The sequence below is a fragment of the Chinchilla lanigera genome, unplaced genomic scaffold (assembly GCF_000276665.1).
Source record: "Chinchilla lanigera isolate Chin_1 unplaced genomic scaffold, ChiLan1.0 scaffold00085, whole genome shotgun sequence".
Lineage (NCBI taxonomy): Eukaryota > Metazoa > Chordata > Mammalia > Rodentia > Chinchillidae > Chinchilla > Chinchilla lanigera.
Window position 1 is genome coordinate 4,802,211 of NW_004955486.1, and position 17,963 is coordinate 4,820,173.

A 17,963-nucleotide genomic window follows, 5' to 3' on the forward strand; every position below is an offset into this window, starting at 1 on the left:
CTTCTAACCTCGCATCCCTTCTCAGGGCATTCTTTTTAAAATGAGTGCATTTTTACACGAACATCACGTCCTATGTAAAGACGTGCAAGAACTTCACCAGCAGCCCAAGCCCGCCGCGGGCTGGGAGCTTCTCACCGCCCTCGCTTCGTCATTTCTCCAGATCCTTGCAGGCCACAAGCTCGCTTCTATGGATTCACCCAACTGCTAATCCAAAGTGTTCTGGAGAAAAAATATTACATCCTTTCTAAACATGTACAGTACAGCAACTATATACGTATCATTTACATTGTATCAGATGTTGTAAATAAACTAGAGATTTTGGGGGCCGCCTGTATGTCCAGCAACAGATGAGCAGATAAAGCAAATGTGATGTTTACATGAGTGGAGTACTATTCTGCCCTAAAGAAGGATAAACTTGAGTCATTTATAGGAAAATGGATGCACCTTGAGACCATAATGTTAAGTGAAATAAATCAGACACACAAGTCTAAATATTGCATGGTTCTCTTGCATGAGAAACTGAAATTATAAATATACAGCAAAATAAAAGATAAATACTGTAGTAGGAAGTAGGGAGACAAATCTTTCTCAAAGGAGAAGAGGGTCAAAAATGGAAGGAGACAGAAGGGAGCAGAACAGGATGAAAAAGGAATTGAGGTGTGTTGTGTTCATGCTCTGACTCCACAGAGGAATGTAATCATTATGTACTATAAACATGGACTGATAAAAATATATTTAAAAAGTATATAGGAGGGCAAGGCCTGGTGGTACACCCCTGTGATCCCAGCACTTAAGAGGCGGAGGCAGGAGAAAGGGGTTTGGGGTCAGCCTGGGCTACAATAGTGAGACAAGGAAGGAAGGGAGGAAGGAAGGAAGGAAGGAAGGAAGGAAGGAAGGGAGCTGAGAGGGAAGGAGGAGGAAAGGGAGGGAGGAGGAGGGAGAAAGCGGGCAGAGAGGAGAGAGGGAGGGAAACAGGCAGCTGTGTGCAGGTTATGTCACACACGACACCACTCTGCACAAGAGACTAAAGAGATGTGAGCCTTCCCAGATTTGGGAGTCTGGGAGTGGCTGCATCCTGGAATCCATCTTCCTCCTTCAGAGGCAAAAGTGGACTGTGCACATCCCTGGCTGGTGGCCTGCCTCCCCATCCCCAAATTTTCAACTGCAAGTCACAGGCCCCAGGGCAGACTTAGCCGAAAAGAGAGACTAAGATCCCAGGGACCTCTGAGCTGCCTGCTAAGCGTCCGCCTGGGTTTCCACAATGTTCCAGGAGCCCCCGAGTCCTTGCACCTGTGGTTGTGTGCTGGACCTGCCAAAGCACTGAGGTCCTGGGGTCCGCACCCCTGCCCCTCCAAAACGGCCTGCTCCTCTCCGCAGCACTCTCCCAGCAGGAAAAACTTTACCGCCACCCCCCACCCCCCAAAGGCTCATCTGCCCCCTACACAGCTATGAACGGTTTAGTCCGAGACCCCTCCGGCTGCCCAGCTCCGCTGGCTGGACTGCTTTGGGGGCCGGGGTTCACCACTGGGGCCACCCTTTTCGTGACCAAAATCCCAGCAGCACTTAGGCTCCTTTCCTGACCCCCCAAGCATGGATTCAGAACCCTGAAACTGTATTCAAATGTGGGGCCAGGGAAGCATTTTCTGGGGAAAAGATTCTATCTGTCTTTGAAATTTTAAAAGAATTTGTGTCACTCCTCTGTCTCTCCCTAAAGAAAAGATAAGCAAGAAGCCCGTGTGCTAAAGTGCCAATTTCCATGGGATCCAAAACTGCTTGCTTTCATACCATCAGCTCTCCCAAGTCCTCTCCACCACCTCCCTGGGCAGCCGGCGTGGCCAGCTCAGCACCTCCTTGACCTGCGGTCACAGCAATGGCCTGAGGCACCGTGGGTTCCGATCCAGATCGTCTACGTGGTGGCGTCAGCCAGGGGCGGCGGGGGCGCAGGAATCTGCACATTGACAAGCGGGAGAGTCTGATGAGAACTTCCAGGCCTGCAGACTTGTCCAGAACAGGGTTTCTTTCTCAGGAATTTGTAACTACCCATTGAGAGTCCCTACTCGGGCCAGGCTTGCAGGATGAGTCTTGTGTTAAAGCCGATATTCTGGCTGGCCCCTTGCTGTGGGCCGGGTGTTATGACCGTGGAAATTTTCCTATGTCAGCCCTCTTCCTTTTCTGTTTTCCCATTCTACCTGCCCTGAGGCACAGCGAGGCAAAGGCGAAGGGATGAAAGCCACATCTCACGGCTTGCAGCCTTTGCGGCTTGTCCAGCTGTCCCCTGACTTAGGGCACTCGCACGGGTTATTTTTACAAGCTTACTTTGCCCACGTGTCTGTGTTTCCTAAGTGTTATTTGAACGGGTGAATCAGAGCAGAACGGTTAAGTCACACAGTGTCCTGTCCTCCGATCGTGGCATGGGGTCACCTCAGCGGCTGTGTGTGTTTGTCCCCCACGTCTGTGAGCCATGAGCAGCTGTCGGTCATGGCAGGAGGCCAGGCAGCGTCTGGAGGCCCCATCACAGCGTGAACCTGGGTCAGATGAGTCCTGGCCCCTTGCAGTCCTACATCCTTTGCTGTTTTACATCTTCATTTGTATCACTGTGTGTTTGCGGTGTGTGGAGGAGCTGTATACAGCGCATGCGCACAGCACATCTTCACTCTCCCTTCCCCTCCTTCCCCTCCCTTGCTTCCGTCCTTGTCTCGGTCCCTCTCACAGAAGATCTCCCTGTTTCCTACATCTTGTGTTTCTCCACCACGCCAGCCACAGCTTTTCGCTGGGTGATAATTCAGAGTAGATTCGCCCTTCCTGGAAGCCAGCCGGGTCCCCTTCCAGCACCGAGCACTTAGCTGTGGGCTCTCAGGGGTCTCTGCTCTCAGGAAAGTGGGTCCTGGAACACATCCTGCAAACGAAACAGGAACGTCAGTACTGGGTGCCTGAGGGCCGTACGCGGAAAAGGCATCCCTCCAGGTGATCGTGGGAAGCAGCCAGAGGAGAAGAGAGACAGCCTCAGGGAGCCCAGCAGAGGAGGCTGCCCAGCTGGGGACAAGGTCTGAGCGTCTAAGGTTCTCCAAAGGAGCCCGTATGACTGGAGGGACAGGCCTGGGATCGCCCAGCCCAAGGTGGAGGTGGGATTTTGGTTAGACTCTTAGACCACCTCCCCGGCTGCTGTAGATGGTGGGTTTTGTAGGGCAGAGGGGAAGGACAGGGAACGGACAGCATTGGAGGATATTTGAGGGGTCCCTGGGAGGTGCAGTGGTGATTCTACAGCCCCAGCTGACAGCGTCTGTCTAGATGGCTGCGTCTCTGTGGCCCTAACACTTACTGCCTCACCACCTTAGGGACCTTCTGCCCAGCACCTCCAAGGCTGCTCCTGACACTGCAGCTGGGACAGGTTGTTCACCGGACCAATCAGAAGAGGCTTCATTTGCATGTGGGTACAGCCAATTGAAAGACACCATTTCTGATCCCTCATTTACATAGAACAGAAAGCCAGCCAAGCTTTTTGAGGAGACGGCGAATGAGTGTTTGATAGGACAACTGTCCCTACCCCTTCTTTACATGGAAGAGAGAGAACGGAAAACTGGGGTGCTGTGAGCCTTTCCCCAGCTGCTGTCACTCTGCAGAGCGTGCTTCTGTTCCGCTTCAATGCGCTTACAGTTGTTGTCTTTGTTTGGGACCCCAAGGACCAGGAGAGAAGCCCCGGGGACTCTCCATGCAGTAACGTTGTCACTGGAGGGTCATGGACATTGATCCTCCCTCTGTTGGACTCAGCCTCCTTGTGGGGATGGAAAATACATGTTCCAATTAGTACAGTCAGGGAGCTGTCCAGGAAGGCCCGAGGCAGCCCTGCAAGACCTGAGACTGGGAGGAAGTGAGTGGGGGCGGGCTGGAGAGCCTTGAGGGCAGAGTGAAAGCACACACAAAGGCCCTGGGGCACAAAGGGAAGGTTTTTTTTTTTTTCTTAAAACCCACACTAAGCAGAATTGAGCAAAAACAGGAGGAGGGAAGGAAGCAGGTAATTTGTTCTTTGCAGCAGCAGATCAACTGATCAGATCAACTGTTCTTTGAAGCAGCAGGTCAACTGATGCGTGTCACCTGTGAGGGTGAGACAGTGTCTGAAGCTTAGAGAGTGGAGATTTTGCTACAGGCATGGAAAAGCATGTTCTGGACTATTCCTGAATCGAGGGAAGCTCTGTAGCTGAAAATGAGTATTTGGCCCAGAGATGATAAGTTTTATTTGAAGTTGATGTCTGATATTGCAGATCCAAATTCTGAAATCCTTCCCCTTAGCCCCAGAGATCTCTCCTGATTAATTCCAAGGGCACAGACAGACAAAGACAGAGGAGAAATGCCCCAGAGGGGTGACAAGCAAACTAGTCATTCAGTTGTCACTTTATCCCCGTGAGCATTCCAGTGCCATCCAACTTTCCCAAAAATTGCTGAAAGCCACTTCAAAGGAAAGGGCATCTCCAGACCCAGAGATCTCCACTACAAAGTTTTTGTCTTATTAAGAATGGAAAATGAGGGGCTGGGGATTTAGCTCAGTGGTACAGCGCCTGCCTGGCAAGTGCAAGGTCATGAGTTCGATTCCCGGTTCCGGAAGAAAACCAAAAAGAATGGAAAATGAGGGGCCAGGCCTGGTGGTGCAAACTTGTAACCCCAGCACTTGGGAGGCTGAAGCAGGAGGATCACTGTGAGTTTGAGGCCAGCCTGGGCTACAAAGTAAATTCAAGGTCAGCCTGAACTGCATTAAAAAAAAAAAATGGAAAATGACCTATCACGTTATTGAGAATGAATACAGATGCACCCCCGTTTATTTTTATTTCTATTTCTATTTAGCTCTCACTGTTGGCTTGGAACACCTGGAAGAAAATGAATTCATCTCTCCTCACCACTGCTCTGGTTTGAGCTAGAGTTTACCAGGGAGAAATTGACCCATTGTTAACTTCTGAAATGCCTGCTACTCAGAAAAAAGTTTCTATAAACTGAAGCAATACACATGTAAAAGCAAACCAAAAAAATCCCAAAGTGAATAAGGTCCTTAAATACATAATGCTTTAAAATTAAAATATTGTATTCTTTCTTGGTGAAAAGATAAACTGATTTAAGAGACAAAAGAAAAGAATATAGGCAAGTCAGGCCACAAAAATTAAGACTTTTTTCCCCTACTGCTTTAAAAATATTTAAGTTGGAGAAGGAGGGGTTGCATTAGGGTGCTGTTCAGAAACGTGGAAGTGAATCCGTTCCTGGGAATTTCTCCCAAGGAAATAATTTGAATGATAATTTGATGATAACTTGAACAAACCCCCACAAGTTTATACTCGCTCATAGGTGAGTGCTTATTGCTTCACGACCTGCGGTATTCTGATGGGGCTAGGGGTGGGGGTGGGGTGTTCTGCTGAGAAGTGGGGTGAGGAAATGGGGTGAGGACAAGAAGGACTCAAGGGAGCGAGGAGTGAGTTGCTTCAGATATGAGATGAGGAGGCAGGTTCTCGCTGTCGCCTGCGGTTAGAGAGGAAGACTTGGTGTCAGAGATATTTCAAGATCACTTAAATGTGTATGGGGAGGAGGAAGGAAGAAGCTAGGATCCACTCAGGGTGGACAGTGACGCAACCACAGGGAAGAGAGATACCAGTGAGAGCCGGGTCTGCCCACCTGACGGGGGCTGGAGCCAAGTGTGGGGGAGTTGGCAGTTCTGTTTGGGCCATGAACAGCCTTGAAATGATGACCTCCAGCAGGAAGCAATGGAAAATGTGGGCCTGGGCTGAGGCAGGAAGGTGACTGGACATAAATAAAAAATTAAAAAGTTTTCCCGAGAAATATATAAGTCATCAGGGACTTCCTTCCTCCGTTGTTCACCTTGAGCCTCATCCCGCTAAGTCTTTCAGAGGTATCTCTTTGCCTGAATGTGCACATTCTCCACCTTTTTTACACTCCAGTGCAGGGATTGAGGCAGGAGATTAGGGCATGGCAAACAGGCTGGGCGGTTGGGTGTGACCTGTCAATCATGGAGATGCAGAAGACAGGGACACAAGCTCTATACTTGAAACCAATCAGAAAGTGCTATCTTCAGTTCATCTCACCAGAACTCAAGGAGGTTTCTGATAGGAAGGTTTAGATATGATATCAGCCTGAGGAGTGGGGGATACAAAAGGTGGACGCCATTAAACTCTTGGCCACTGTGTGCTGTCTTTCACAGTGGTTGCTCTCACCCTGCAGACTGTACTTCTCTTCTTACTTTTAATTGGCCTGTACTCACTCTGCAGAGCATATTTTTCCCCTACCTTTAGTAAAGATAAAGCCTTGCTACCCGTTACACTTTTTCTGTCTACTTTGTGCAGGACAAAAACAACCCAGAAAGAATCTGTTCCAGAAAGAATCTCCCAGGACTCCAGAATATGAAGTTCAAACCTAGGGCCTTTTCACATGGTAGGCAGCAAGCTGCTCCCCAACCCACAGCCCTTTTTCTTACTTCACCTTTGTCTCTTATTTTGTTTAAAGAAATCATCTGAAAGTAAATATTTCTTTCCAAGTAACCTGTCTTTATTTTAGTGGTAAAAAGCTAGAAAAAAACACAGACAATCAAAAAGAAAAAAGAAGTCACAGAGCATTTTGGGGTAGATTAGATCCTTTCTACTTTTATGCTTCCTGTGTGGCCAGCACCTGACCAGGCCGGGATTCCTGTCTGTCATACACGCTCTGGATGGCTTCTGCCAAGGAATGTTAGACACAGTTAGGGTTAAGTAATCACTTGTGTTGTTCCTTCTCTACAAAGCCCAGTGGTTGAATAAAGATATGTTGGATTTTTTTTTAACCAAAACGAGATCAATTGGTAGATAGTGTTTAAACTTATTTTTCTCTTATATTGATACATTGGGAACAATCTTTACTTACCCACACTGTGTCTTAGCTTGTTTGCTGCTGCTATAATAGAATCCCACCAACTGGGTAAATTATAAACATGGAAGGTTATTTGGATCATGATTCTGCATTTGGATGCAAGGTCCAAGAGCCCAGCGGGAGCACGTGACAGGGATCTCTGGAATGTGTCATCCCACGGCAGAAAGCAAGAAGGCAAGCACATGTGAGCAAGGGAAAACTGGGCCAAACTCACTCTCTTTATTAGGATCCCATTCCCGGGATAACTAACCCACTCCCACAGTCACGGGATTACTCCGCCTCTTAACCATGTTACAGGGCAGTTTTGTTCCAGCGTGAGCGCTGGAAGGACGTTCTCGCCGTGGTACCTCGACAGTCCTCACGCTGCCCTGCCGCCTGCTGTATTCAGCCTGACGACTGAGCCAAGGTTTATTTCCATTCCTTATTCTTGGACACGGAAACTGTGTCCAAGCTTTCTCTAATCTGCTGCTTTTAGATATTTTTATGCATACGTCTATGCCTGCTTGTTTGTCTTCTAAAATTGGAAGCAGAGGGTCAAGGAATATGCCAAGTTTTCAGCTTTTGAAAGTAAAGGCTGGTGAATTATCTTCCGAAGCATCTACCAGTTTATAGTTCCAAGTTTTTACTTTTTTTTTTTTTTTTTTTGCCTATTGTAAAAGTATTGCATATTGATGACGGACAGCTCAGAGAATACAGATAAGCAAAGGAAAAGAGTGAGAGGAGGCTGGTCCCAGCAGGTAGCTTTCTGCCCTGCGGGAGAATTCTCTGCATATTTGGTCTATGCAGACACTTGGGAGAGTTGACTTCAGCGTGAGGCCCAGGCTTCCCACTTGCTGGCCCTGAGGCCCTCCCGAGAGTTTAACATCTCCAGACTTCCGTTTCCTCCGAGGTGGAGACACCACAGGACAGGTCACCCGTGTCCTATCGCCACCAGCCAGGCCTTGCTCCCTCACCTTCTCCGATTCATCCCTCAGATCAAGCCAACCTGTCTTCCAGCCCCTCTCCTACCCGGGCCCCGGGCCTACCACTCCAGTCACACTGTCACCTTCGCCAGTCGGGGTCAGGTTTACATTTGGTCCCACCCAGTCCAGTCACAAGTTCTTCCTCCCTCACATCCTCGCCTGCCCTCGTCCTGCCATCTGTCCTTTGAGGCATCCAGACAGAAACGTCTGGGTTACCTCCCTCTGCCCACGCTTAACTTGGTTCCAAGCACTTCTGTTACCCCACCTTGCCGGGTGCAGCTGCGGCCAGATGGTATTTGGTGTGAGTCCCTGCCTGACACTTGACATTGCCACTGTGAGCTGTCACCTTCCTCCTCTGAGCCTCAGTTTCTTCATCTGTAAGATGGGTTGATATCGCACCTGCCACTTAGGGCCGAGGCTCTGATGGCCAAGGCGATAGCCGGGGTAAGTGCTTAGCATCACAGGGCTGGTCACAAGGTGCTCCTGGAAGGGGAACTGGGAGGAGCCCACTGTCATTATCTGCCATCTCCAGCTGTCACTGTCCATCAGCCCCAGTTCAGCCCTCACGCAGCACTGACACCCGAGTCCCTACCTTTAGCTCCCTCCAGGCCGGATTTCAGGGTGCCACCAGGATGACCTCCACACTGCCGTCTGGAGCGTGTCACTCTGCGTAAGCCTCACGCCGTTCCTCAGGTTCCTGGGAAGCTGGCTCCAGGGTGCGTTTCCAGCCTGGCCACTCAGCCGCTGAACCCTGTCCCACCGTCCCTGCCGGCTGTCCCCAAGCTCTGCTCCAACTGTCTGTGTGCCCCGCCCCTCCTTGAAGGGAGCCCGGCCTGGACAGAGCCTGTTTCTGTCTATGGCCGCAGCGCTGCCCGATTCACATAGCCCCTGAGCTTGTCTTCCTGGGTCCCAGGCTCTCCATCCCCCAAGCATCCTCCTGGTACTGCCCAGGACATCACGCGCCATGAGGTCCCATCTCCACGGTGACAGTGGCGGACGCCCTTCACGTTCCCTCTGCCCACCCTCTCCGTGCTGGTGTGTTCACTGTCCCTGTTACTAGATAACATTTTTCTGGGATTCAGATGCACAAACGTTTACCTACAGGCTGAAAGTTTCAGACAGAGTGATTACCTTTCCCGGGACTTGTTCAAAGCCACCTCGGGTGAAGTCTCCAAGGTGGCCGTGCCTGACGACGGTGCAGTCTTAGAGTTCTGCACGGCATGAATTAAGAGCTGTCTCCCATCCAGGGGCGGGTGAGGGGCAGCCTCGCTCCTTGCCCACTTTCCTCTGGGGCAGGGCAGTTGAGCTCTGCTCTAAAGAGAAGGGAGGGGTGGGGCGCTGGCCTGGGCTCCCCTGTCCCTCCTAGAGGCACGTAAACTTCAAGTCAGTTTGTTCAGTCCTGTTCCCCATCGCAGCTGTACCATGACCAGCACTCAAGTGGGCGGCTGGCTTACTGCTGCGTGCTAAGGAATGTCACGTCCCTGCCGGCTGTGTATTCCCAGAAACGTACCCCCACCAGGGCTGCTGAAAAGGAGGGAGTGACTCAGAGCTCCCTGCCATCCGGGGCTCCCCGCTAGGTGCGAGTTGTCAGGACAGTGTCGCCTCCTCCCCTGGGGCGGCCGTGGCCTTGGGAGACCTGAGCGTGGATTGGGCCAGGAGCCCGCTGCCTACGTGCAGATGCTTTGCTGTCCAGGTCTTCGCAGGAGGGTTGTGTAGGGGAGGAAATGAGGCCGTGTCAGCCGGACCCTGCTCTGCGCTCCCTGCCTGCGGCTCTGCCTCGTGGGGGCCTCTGTCTCTTAACGGGCTGCTGTGCATCACCTCTCTCTTCTGTCGGAGGTCACCGGCCCTGCTGCCCCGCAACCAGCTCTTCACGCTGCCTTCCTCATCCTCCAAACTAAACATTTTCCTAGTAGAAAGACCTGCAAAAAATTATTTCAAGGTCAAGAATTTGGCGGCTGTCCCTGAAAATGAAGCACAAACTTTGCCGGGGTTTTATGACATTCCAGAGAGAAGCCACCTGCTTCTTCCGCCCACCTCCCGGCCCCCGGCCCTGGCCGAACGAGCCATGGACCAGCCCAGTTGCCGGGCCGCACCACAGAGGCGTCCTTGCACCCTTGTCCCCAGTGCCCCAGCCCAAGGTCCCCTCCGGCTGGCTTGTCAGGGGCTGCAGTGCTGGGATCGCAGCCCAAAGCATTGCTGAGGCACGGGCGCCGGTGCCGTGGTTCCAGGCTACTTCCAAACGCATGTTTACTCTCCCAGAAGGAGGAAGACTTCCATTTCCCGAGGCTGCTAATGAGCACCCTCTACCCACCTGTGGCCGGGGTGTGCTGACATGAGCTCTAGACAGCCCCCAAGGCTCTCCCCAGACAGGGTGGGTTTGCACGGCCCAGGAGCCCGGAAGGAGGCAGACGGGTGCCGTGCTCACCGCGTCTGCGTCCTGAAGTCTCTCGCCCCATCTCCCAGGCCCTGTTGCTTGGGCCATCTCTGCCCTGTGACTCAAGGCTTTGCTGCGGAGACAACTGCCCCAAGGAAGAGACCATGTTCCCCACATTGCCGGCCGGGGTGGGGACAGGAAGCCACCGCCTGCCGGGCGATGTCGTGGCACCGAAGCAATGCCCCACTCGTGCAGAAAATGAGCTTCTCAGCTCTTCCAAGCCAACCCATAGGGTGTGGAGAAAAGGACCCACATGTGATGCCCTAAGATCTCTGTCATCCCACGTGGGTGACAATTTTCCACACACGAGCGGACTCTATCTCAACATTTCCTAAACCTTTTCTTTCCCCTAAAGCTACACATGGGTCCTAAGAAACAGAGCGATTACCTCCTCAATTCTGGAACTCCTACGGATTCTAATCTGGGGGAGAGAAAGTGAAGGAATGCACAGGAACCAGCGAAGATCATTTTTGAGATGTCAGCAGCGTGACCCACAGGCCCCACAGGGAGTCCTGCTTTTGTTCACATCTTTTTTGTTTGTTTGTTTGTTTTTTCCGGTACCGGGAACCGAACTCACGACCTTGCACTTGCCAGGCAGGTGCTTTGCCGCTGAGCTAAATCCTCAGCTCCTTGTTTACATCTTCAGCACAGGATTTCAGTGAAACTTGGCTGTCCGCTTCCTAGCATCCTGCACTGTAAGGGTATCACAACTCACTCCGCACCAGCGCTGACGTTCAGGACCAGCTCACTGGGCCCGAGGGAGCCAAACTGTAGGTAGGACACAGTCAGGATTTCAGAAACTGTGAGTTTAGGTGGGCAGGAGGCCCTGGGAAAGAAAATAAGGGGAGTATAATCGGAAGGAAAATTAACAACAGGCTTTAAAGAGTGCGTCCTGGCACTAGAGGCTTAAGATAATTTAAACACCTGATTGATTCTGGTTCAAACTGTGTCCCAAGACAGTGGAGTTAGCAGTGAAGATACAGGCGCCTTGGTGTCCTCCGGTGAGGGGCTCCCGGATGCCCATGGGTGCAATGTTCTGCAATGCTCAGGTTCTTTCTGCGAAGCAGCACAGGGCTTGCTTAGAACCCATGCATGCCCCTGGGAGAGTAAGTCCCCGACTTCCGGACATTTGAGCTGCAGACTTTCACAGATACAAATGGACCCCGCACTACAAACGTGTGCAGATGCACACGGATCGCGGAAGAACTCGCTGCGCAGTGTGGCCGAGGGCAGTGGCTCAGGGCTCAGTGAGAGCCCAGGGTGTCTGGAAATGAGAGAAAAGCAGTGGTGATGTGGGAGCAACTGCTAGGGAGCACAAAGCAACACACATTGTATATTTGTGTCAAAGCTGTGTAGGACTCACTTTGTTGGATTTATGAACAAATCCGATTTCTGAACATTCTCCCAGAACAAAACTCCTTTGTAAGCCAGGGACTTACTGTACTTAAATCAGCTCTGGATTACGTATAATGCCTAATGCAAACTAAGTGCTATGTAAATAACCATACTGTATTTTTAGGGAATAATGGCAAGAAAAATCTGGCCTGGCATGGTGACACTCGCCTATAATCCCAGCACTTGGGAGGCTGAAGCAGGAGGATCACTGGAAGTTTGACCCCAGCCTGGGGTACAAAGTGAGCTCAAGGCCAGTCCTGAACTGCATAGTGAGACCTTGTCTCAAAAAGATTAAAAAAGAAGAAGAAGAAAAAAATGACAAGAAAATTCTGTATATGTTCAATACAGTCATGACTTTTTTCGAATATTTTTGAAACCCTCAGATACTTTGGGCCGATGATATTTCCTCCTTTATTCTATTTTTTTTCCTCCTTTATTCTAAATGAAGGCTTTGCAGCAGATCCAGGGTGTTTTGAAAGAAAGGCAGAGGACAGAAGCCTCAACTTCAACCCTCTCTAGCCCTCAAGAGTTTTGTATTATTTTACAGTAGGTGCAGTAACTTGGAGGCAGATGTTTGGCAAAGAGAAAGAAGACATTTTCTTCCCTTAGAGGATGCAAGAGAGGTAGGCAGTCCCAGGGCTTGCTTAGTTATGAAGGATCTGGGTAATCTGGTAAACTTCTCCCACTGTGCCAGATAATCTCAGTTGTCAACCTGAACAAATGAAGAGACTCCTGGAGAGGTGATTAGATCATGTTTTAATACTTATCATACTTATCTGTGGATAAGTGTGGATTAATCTACTTGTGTTCAGAGCTGAACATGCTATTAGGAGTGGGGTCCACTTGGAAAGGGGGGTCCCTGGAGTCGTGCTTTTGGAGGATACATCTCTTCCCCATGCTCCACCAGGCCCTCCCACCATGTTGTTTCTGCCTTGGAGCAGCTACCCATGGACTAATCCTCTGAAACCGTGAGCCAACTTCGACCTCTTCAGCTTTAAATTGTGGGCATCAGAGAGTTTTGTCCCAGCAACAGGCAAGCTGACCAATATACCCACTTTTCCTATATTGACACATTTTGGATGAGGGACTAAAACTTTCTGTATATCAGTTTTCTCAAGTGCAGCATCAGAAAAATTATTTTAGCCCATTTTAGAGAACTATTGCCAAGAAAACGCAAGCATGAGTAAACTGGGAGAAACATTTTACTCTTAGGTAATTATCCTGTAGTCGAATATGACTGTGGGACCCTGGGGAAGTCTGTGTAGCATAAAGTTACAGCCTCTAGGCCAGCTCATCTGATTAGGATATTTTATCGGGGCATTACTGAATGTCCTGTTTGGGGCCCTCCAAGGACTAAAACATAAGGAAACCAGACGGGGTGTCAGCATGCCAGAGCCTGAACTTTTAATAGGGTGGAGCGCGGCTGGGAAGCCAAATGCTTCTGGTACTCTTTCTTGGCCCACTAGAGAAGGAATTTTTATTTTATTACATACACATTTTCTTCCTTTCTTTGGTAATAAATTACAACACTTTATAGCTCAAAGGAATTTTAGGGATGTCCTAGTTGTTTCTCATTTTGCAATCAGAGCAGGTCCTGAGGCTGCTGTGGCTAAGTGGGACCCACGTTTTCTGACTCAGACCCCAGTCTAAAGCACATGTGCAGCTCCACCCACCCGCTGCTGGGCTTCCTTAATGACACAGGCCCTTGTCATGTGAACATACTAGAGTGCATTTACACATACATAGAAGTGGAGCCTATGATGACATACATGCAGTATAGGCTATCTTTGGATTTCCTTTTCTTTTTACTTCTTAAACTTTATATTGTCAAAAACTAAGACACACACACAGCTAGGCCTGCTGTACAGGGTCATAATCCTCGGCCTCGATGTCCCCCCGGGAGGTCTTCACAGAGCAGCATGGGCTGTCATCTCCCATGGTACCAGAGTCTTCTGGAATCATGCCAGGCAACCTGCCTGAGGCTATTTGACAGCTAACCTTTTTTTGTTTTTTGTTTTTGAAACACAGGGTCTCACCATTAGCTCAGGAGGCTGGCCTTGAACTCACTGTGCAGTCCAGGCTCACCTCAAACGTGTAGTGATCCTCCTGCTTCAGCCTCCTGAGTGCTGGGATTACAAGGGTGTACCACCATACCTGGCAATTTTTTTTAATGTAAGTCGAAGGAGCATCCTAAAGTAATGATAAAAAGCACAGGATAGTAAATACACAAACCAGTAACACAGCTGCTTATTACCATTATCAAGGGTGATAACTGCATGCGATTGCATCTGCCGGACTTTTATAAGGCAGGTTGGTTTGCTTACGCCAGTGTCACCAGGAATGGGCGAGCGATGCTTTGTGCTGAGACCTTATGATGGCTCCGACTTCACTAGGTGACAGAGAACCCTCCGCTCCATTACAGCCTTGTGGGACAGGCATCCTGCGCCTATCGCTGACCACAGCGCTGTTTGCAGGCTTGATCATTTGGCCCCGCGATACCTGGTAGTTGCTGCTCACCCTGTCCCTTGCAGGGTCAGCAGGTAGCAAGAGCACTTTTTCTGCACTTGCTGAACTCATGTCTTCCTCCTCTTTTTCTTCCTCATCCTCCCTTCTTCTTCTTCCTGTCCTCCTCTTCCTTCTCCACCTCCTTCTCCCTCTTCTTCTTGTGGTCCTGAGGATTGAACCTAGAGTCTTTGCATGGAGCTACATCCCAGCCCTTTTCTGAAAATTTGAGACAGTTTTCATTAAGTAGCTAAGTTGCCCAGACTGGGCTCAAACCTGTGATCATCCTGCCTCAGCCTTCCAGAGTGCTGGAATTACAGGTGTGCACTGCCGTGCTGACTGACTATCTTTCTGTTGAAGCTTGCCAGGTGGCTTGGGCTCAGCCATGTGTGCGGAATGCAGAAGAGCTGGGCTCAGGACCCTACGTCCGTGGGGCCATAGTACGGAAACGTAGGAAGCCAATCGCTGCCCACAGGGCCTGCCCCGTGCCGGGCAGTCTCTCGTGTTAGCGCATTGCAGTCTGCACCCTGATCTTGTGAAAGAGCTGCCTTACTCCCACACAGCTAAGGGAATGCGGATCAGCAGTGTGAGCCTCTTCTCCAGAGGAGGGTAGATCCAGGCTGCAAGCCCAGATTCTGAGGCTGGAGTTGGTGCCATTCCCCGTAGGGCTGTATCACAGAAATTGTGTCCCGGGCAGATGACCAAGGTGGGGGCTCCGTGCCGGAGGCTGGGCAGATTCCTGAAACTGCAGGGAAAACTTGAGCTGCGCCTGGAGGATTGGGCAAAAAGGCAGTTCTCACACCTGGGGAGCGGGGCGCAGAGGTGACGGGACATTGTCCCCAATCCTGCTGGAGCAGGTACGCATGGCTGTCCTAGGGCCTGTTCCCTGTCAATCCACCCTGGCCCCTGTCCTTGGGGACCGATGCTGTCTTGACCCTGGATCCTATGGCCCCCAACTCCCAACAGGTGGCTTTATGCTGAGTCAGGTGCCTTTTAAACTCCTTGAGGACCCGGACAGCTGGCCACTGCCGGCCATGTGACCCCCGGACACCTAGGAAGCAAATGTGCATCACGGTACAGGCAGTGTCTTTTCCCCGAAAGCTCGGGGCCAGACGTGTTGCAGAGTTCGGGTTTTCCCCCAATTCTGGAATATTTGCATATTCATAAGGACATATTTGGGGGTGGGACCCAAGTCTAAACACAGACTTCATCTGTGTGGGCCTTTTGACTGTGGCTCGTCAAGACAGCGGGGGTGAGACTTCCTATTTGTGGCATCTTGTGATGCTCACAAAATTTCAGAGTTTGGAGCATTTGGATTTTGGATTTGGGGATTAGGGATGCTCAACCTGTACCCAGAGGGACAAGCAGAAAGACTGCTGGGAAGTGATCCCGCCTCCCTCACACCCCAGCTGCGTCTACCTGGTTACGAAGCCCCTCTGTGCCTCAGTTTTCTTGTCTGTGAAATGGAGACGGCGACAGTGCCTGTCTCAAGGTCAGCAGAAGATTTGTGAAGTTCATCTACAGAAAGCTCTTGGAGCAGGGCCTGCTGCCTCGCAGGTGCTCGAAGCTGAGGGTCCCATCCGTCAGAGCTCCGGCCAGTGTCCCGGAAGCCACCGCCAAGGACCTCGTCCGGGCGGGGGACTCAGTGTGTTTGGAGTCACCTGTTCCATTCGTAGATTGCTCCGACTAAGAGAATTCTTTGTGTCCCGCCAAAATCCATGTCCCTGTAACACCCACTCATTGGTCCCGGCTCTGCCAAAAGGCAAATGCCAAAAAAATAGTCTTGAAAGAGAAGGAAGATGCAGAATGTAAACAATCCTGATGGAACCGGGCTGAGGGATGACAGTCTCGTCACTTCCCTGGCTCGCAGCCCAGGACAGGCATGGACCGGACTCAAAGAGCTTGCAGTTAAGTCGGAAACACGGCGGAGCCTTCAGGTCCCTTCGACACGCATAAAACGACTTCTCTCCATCCTTTCCAGCCCAGAGCCTGCTGCTGCCCTGGAATGAGACCGCGGGGAACGTCACCTCACTGTGTACAGGTGACAGTCACAGGACCTGGAGCCATGACCTCACCGCACTTAATACGTGCCGCGCAGCCTGTAATCACGGAGCACGGGGAGTGGGAGGCAGGTGGCGCGCGTGTCAGGCTCCTGTTGACGGAGCCTCCCTGGCGTCAGGCGTGACATCACGGCCTGCAGGTCCCTTCCCTGCCCTCCTGGCGTCCTGTTTGAAGGTGGCGCATGCACAGTGACATCAGATGGTGCAGGCAACCCACACATTTGAAGTATAAATCAATTAACAGCAGGGGCTCCTGAGCCGTCTGCCCAGGGCTGAGCAAGCGTGAACACGGTCCCGGAAGGCTGGCGCAAGGACTGCCAACTTGTGTTTACAGATCAAAGGTGACCGGCTTTGGTGTCCTCGGGTAAGGAGGACAGGAGTCCCGGTCACCGTTGAGTGGGTTTTCTGGCCCTCCAGCTGCTCTTCTCGGATCCTGGCTTTGCTACCTGGCTTCCAAGGACTTGACCCAGAGGCCCCTAGATGCCCCCTCAAGGTCAAGGACTTACAGGTATCTGCAGCCCCGCCTGCCCAACAAGGGACTGTGTGCACGGGTCCTCCCTGAGCCCCTGCTGCCCGGGCACACACATGCACTCTGCCCAGCTGGCCCCTGCCACCTTGGATGAGGCCTCCTCCCTCCCCCATCAGGGGGCAGTCCAGTTAGAGTGATCCCCTCACTCAGGGGGTGCGTTCTAAGCCCCCTGCAGATGCCTGAAACCACGGAGAGTTCCAAGCGCCCTACGTTTTCAGCTGTGCATGATGCACCAAGTTAATGAATTTTCTTTTCCTTTCCCTCTCTTTTCTTTCCCCTCCTCCTCTCTTCCTTCCCTGCCTTCTCTCCTTTCTTTTTCTTTCTTTCTTCCTTTCTTCCCTCCTCTCTTTCTTTCTTTCCTCCTCTCTTTCTTTCTTTCCTTCTTTCTTTCTTTCTTTCATCTTTCTTTTTTCTTTCTTTCTTTCTTTCTTTCTTTCTTTCTTTCTTTCTTTCTTTCTTTCTTTCTTTCTTTCTTTCTTTCTTTCTTTCTTCCTGTGTTCTCCCTGGAGCCTGGCTCATGCTAGCCACATCCCCAGCCCTTTTTATTTCATTTTGAGACAGGTTCTTACTAAGTTGTCTATCCAGCCTCTAATGTGTGATCCTCCTGCTTCAGCCTCTCAGGTAGCTGGGATTATAGGCTTGCACCACCAAGCCCAGTTGGGTTTTCCACCATAATTAACACATAGACAATATCTTACCATGGTTGTAAATTTTGCAGTGTGAGATAGGACAGCAGCAAAACTTGCACACGTTTCTTTCTTTCTTTTTTTGTCTTTTTGAGACAGAGTCTCGCTATGCAGTTCAGGCTGGCCTTGAGCTCACTTTGTAGCCCAGGCTGGTCTTGAGCTTGCAATGATCCTCCTGCCTCAGCCTCCCCAGTGCTAGGATTACAGGCATGCGCCACCATGCCTGGTGCACACATTTCTTTTACTTCTTCACAATTCTATTACCATAGACCTTAGCAGCTTTAATGTGTGATTTCTCCCCTTATTAAATCAAGAAATTTTGTTTTTTCACCCAAAGCAAGCATTTCCTGGCACAGCTGATTCACCAGCATCACTACTTCTGTGCTTGGGGCCATTATGAAGTAGAAGAAGGGTCACTGGGACATAGGTGTGCAGGAGCGTGACTGTCCATCTGATGCACCAGGTGGTGGCCCAGTGACTAAGGCAGGTGAGCTATGC

General features: G+C 50.8%; 1 long non-coding RNA gene across 1 annotated transcript; it reads right to left on the reverse strand.

Moving 5' to 3' along the window:
- Positions 1–900: 900 nt before the first annotated feature.
- On the reverse strand, positions 901–17,038 carry LOC102029750. Its single transcript, XR_263952.2, has 5 exons — positions 15,610–17,038; positions 11,218–11,557; positions 10,682–11,119; positions 8,991–9,778; positions 901–2,896 (listed from the first exon to the last, which is right to left on the reverse strand). It is a non-coding gene; the product is annotated as an uncharacterized LOC102029750 (long non-coding RNA).
- Positions 17,039–17,963: the final 925 nt, after the last annotated feature.